At 43.8% G+C, this 4,313-nt stretch overlaps 1 long non-coding RNA gene across 1 annotated transcript; it reads right to left on the reverse strand.

Annotated features, from left to right (window-relative positions):
• Window positions 1-3,276: 3,276 nt before the first annotated feature.
• On the reverse strand, window positions 3,277-4,023 carry LOC116159968. Its single transcript, XR_004143104.1, has 3 exons — window positions 3,884-4,023; window positions 3,377-3,827; window positions 3,277-3,330 (listed from the first exon to the last, which is right to left on the reverse strand). It is a non-coding gene; the product is annotated as an uncharacterized LOC116159968 (long non-coding RNA).
• Between the last annotated feature and the right edge of the window lie 290 nt (window positions 4,024-4,313).

The raw sequence follows: 4,313 nt of genomic DNA on the forward strand, positions 1-4,313 counted from the left end.
TACATACAGAACGGAGTATGTAAAGTTGCCTATTGTCAATCCCCAAATTTGGTTATTTATAATATTAATTTGTGTTCGATGGTAAAAACATAAACTTAGTATAATTATAATGCACATTTTCTATCTGTATAAAACCAGCCACGCGGCGGAAGCTATCTTTTCGCGCTTTTTAGAAAAACTTTTAAGTTGTTTTTCCAAGATAACTTATCTATAAATGAAGTTGGAACAATTTCCAAAATTAAGATACGTTCGTAAACTTAATATCTAGGCAATAACGCCAGGAAAATTTATTTCCTTTTTTCTTTTCCAAAATATGACACCCTAACAGCCCTCGACGTTGCCCTTAAAAAAAGATTATTTTAAAACATTTTAGTAAACCCCGGCGTTATTGTCTAGCTAAAGCATTCACCTTTCACAGGAATATTCGACCCCTTCTTCAACTTCACTCAGAATTAAGATATCGTGGAACGAAATCACGCGTTTTCGGTCAACGGAACGGGTGTACTGTCCAGCCTTAATCCACGGTCCATAAAATACCGGCGGAATAGGATGACAAATAGTCGGTTGATCCAATACCTCTACTGTACGGGACTCTACTGTACGGGAGTAATCTCCCTTTACCAACGTAACGTCGTAACAAGAATGATTACGTTCTACTGTTGTTCCACCAAACAACCCATGCGCTATCGTCGCGCGTCTTTTTACTTCAAGACCTAACGCGTCGCTGGTGCTTTTTAGTATATAGGATCTTTGAGATCCGTTGTCGATTAGTACTCGCACGTCACGTTCGCCACCGTTATGTCGAATATTGACTCTAAAAGTTTGCAGAAAAACGTGGCTTGACGTGAAATTCGCGAGATCCTCAGATTTGGCTTTCTCAGGTAGATTAGCCGCTTTCGATTTGTCATGCGCATTATTTGCTTCTGGTTTCGATCCTACTTGCGGATCCGTTAATGTAGAACACATTAAGGGTAAGTGCTCCTTTTTACAAATAATGCATTTTACGGTGGCGCGGCATCTCTTGACGCTATGACCACCTCGCAGGCATCGAAAACATGCCCCTTTCTTTTTTACTATATCTTTGCGCTGTTCTAGCGAAAAATTTTGATCTTTAACACACATTGTACTTTCGTGATTTTTATCGCAAAAAACACAGCTCAAACCATCTTGGACTACTAACCCCGCGGCTGTCGCTATCGGTTCAGCGTTTTGCGATATTACCTTTTTCTTAAACGTAGGACTTAATCTACAGTACGAGTCATTCCCGGATTGTTTACGTACGCTAGCTTTCCTTCCCGAAGAGATACCAAAACCCTCAGCAGCGAGTGCAATGCGCTCCTCGCCCTCTACTTCTCTTTTTAGGAAGGCCATTAAATTGGCTAAACGCCTAGCAGGTTTTATCTCTTCACGCTGAATTGCATCTGATAAATTTGCTATAGACGCGTTCGCGGCCCTTTTGCCACACTCTAAGAAGTTCCTCTGGCAAGCACGACTCAATAAGTGGGAATAACATTGCTGCGCACTTCTCGGTGGTTACGCCTAGCGTCTCCAGCGCTCTCAACTGAGTTTCCAATTTATCGTAGAGAGATACTAAGTCAATTTCTCGCGTCGAAGTCGCGTTCTGAATAATCAACTTCAACAATTCGCGTACATAAACTTCGATTAACAAGTCCTCTCGACCGTACCGCGATTTTAACGAGTCTATAATTTTTGAATAGTTACCGGCCATCACAGGGTAGCTTTCTACGACCTGCCGTGCACGGCTGCCAGCAACTGTGGCTTGTATTAAGTAACTAATTTTATCGATTTCATCGAGTTCTGTATGATGATGAATTTTCACAAATTGTGCCCAAAACGCGAGCCATTCACGCACGTTCCCATCAAATTTTTTAAAATCTTTCGGTAATAAATCTCCTACCTTGTATGTTGTAAAGATTTACCCCATTGTTACCGATGCCACTGGAAGGAACGGCTGCTGTCGATGGCTTGGAGGTTAGGTCGCTCACCTGCTGCTGTAACTCAAGGAACTGTTCCATGAATTCTGCGCAAGTAGCTTGTTCGGCTCCCAGGACGTCTCTGTCGGCCGCCTCACCCATCAACAGCGTTGTTATTTCATCGTCGGCTTTTTGTAAAGTTGAATGCTTAAGCCGCAGCATTTCAACCGCCACCTTCAACGCAACACTATCTATAGGAGTTTTCGTTAATAACCCCCGTAGCTTGTCGGTGGCCCGCATAAAACTATCACGACATACGTCGCGGTATCGCCTTTGTTGCTCCATTTTTCGCGGAAATCGAACGCACCACTAAAATGTCAATTTTACACAAATATCGTAACCAAAACACTCAAACCCGGTGTCCTGTCACGGTCGCCATAAAATGTTAACAAAGCTTGATGAAAACTACCCGTTTTCTTTTGGGTTTTTTATTTCTTTTCACGATACAATTAAATTGACATAACTACTAAAAAATGCGTATTTCCACTCTCTTTTGTTTTTTACAACCCTGATATATGTCCAGCAATTTACAACAAAGGTAGTCGGTACAGACGCTGATATTATCGCAAAAACAGATAGGTTATTCCCGCTACAAAATAAAGACACGGAATGGAAAGCATGGGACACGAAACTAGAAGAAGAAACCCCCCGTAAAGTCACCGTTCAGGAAATAAGGGACGCCGTTAAAAAAATGCCAAAGAAGAAAGCACCCGGCCCGGATGGGCTGCCACCGGAGCTGGTTAGCAGAGTGGCAGGAGCGAGACCGGAATGGTGTACAAAGGGGTTTAATGAGGTTATGTCCACGGGAGAGTACCCAGCGAAGTGGAAAGAGGCGAACGTAGTACGTATACCAAAAAAGGAACCGGGATCGGTGAGACCAATCTCTCTGGTAAGCCACTTGGGAAAGCTGATGGAGAGAGTACTGGCAGGAAGAATAGCGCCATATGCAAATTTATCGGAAAGCCAGTTCGGATTTAGAAAAGGGAGAGGCACTGGGCCGGATTAAGAACACTACCAAAAACGCCATGAGCGGTACCAGACACACCAGGGAGGTAGCAATTATTGCCTCACTAGATGTGCAAAATGCCTTTAATTCAATTCCGTGTAAGGTAACAATGTACCCGTGCCTTTATTTATGGAGCGTGTAAACGCTCCTTTACAAATGCACTACATTGACATCAATAGATGTCGCTAGCTAATCATAAATGATAACCTAACCAAGTGTCATTTCCACTTCCTAGTCGTAGTCTAATCATGGCTGTATAAAAGGAGGATCCCTTGATTTTAGAAGACACTTCTATCCTGTCATTTGATGACCGAAAACCTGAATCCAGACCTAAAACTGATAATCATTCATCCGATTTCCCGTTTGCATTCGATACCGTTTCCGTTCCGCTTATATCCTTAACCCACCTGTCCCTGCACCCTTAACCTCGCCATTCATTAGAAATCATCCAGTCCTTGAAAGACGAACCCTCAAACACCCGGAAGTTCGATAACTGTGGGGCCTGTGACCCGCATGTAGCCAGCTCCCGCTTGCTTGATTTAGTCGTAAGGTTGTGAACGTTAAGCGGAGGTAGTGGCCGTGTCACATCTTGCTTTTCGTTACCATACTATCACCAGTACCTTAGATACGAAGCGAGTCAACGTACGGAAACTGGGAACTGTGGGGCCTTCGACCTGCATTCCCCCAGTTTGCGAACGTTGATTTTGTTTCAACCTAGAGCGTGGTGTACTGGGGTCGTGGCCGTGTCACATCCTGTGTACCACCTCTAGCATAAGTACCATACCGCACTGACGGGCCGAGTATTCGGAAGTGCTGGTGTCATTCACCTGAAATAGAACCCGGCGGTACCAATCATTCGCACCCCGATTAATCGATAGCTTACCAACTCCCGGATAAAAACCCGCTAATCGATAAACTTACAGCTACCGGCCAACTTAGAGTACCGCTGAGCCGAAGCGAACAGCTCCGACATCTCGACACCTGAGATCGCCGCCATTGCCCATTGTACCGCAACCTTAGACCATATAGTACATGGACTGCTATCGCCCTATGCTTTCAATACAAAATGGGTGGTCACGGATAGAGGGCACTGTAGTCGTGGGTATGTGAATCTCAGGGTAAACTAATGCCGTATGAACACGACTCGGATCGCGTAAATAGTAACTTTTATGGTAACGGCGTAGTACGGGAAGCTTTAAATACTCCTGATTATCTTCTATACGTCCACAAATAAGAATAGGTTTGCTTTTTTTGCCATATCTACACTATTAATTAATTGACGTTTGTGAATTTATAGGTTGACAGCCTCAAAT

The sequence above is a fragment of the Photinus pyralis genome, unplaced genomic scaffold, assembly GCF_008802855.1.
Source record: "Photinus pyralis isolate 1611_PpyrPB1 unplaced genomic scaffold, Ppyr1.3 Ppyr1.4_LG1, whole genome shotgun sequence".
In the NCBI taxonomy this organism is placed as follows: Eukaryota; Metazoa; Arthropoda; class Insecta; order Coleoptera; family Lampyridae; genus Photinus; species Photinus pyralis.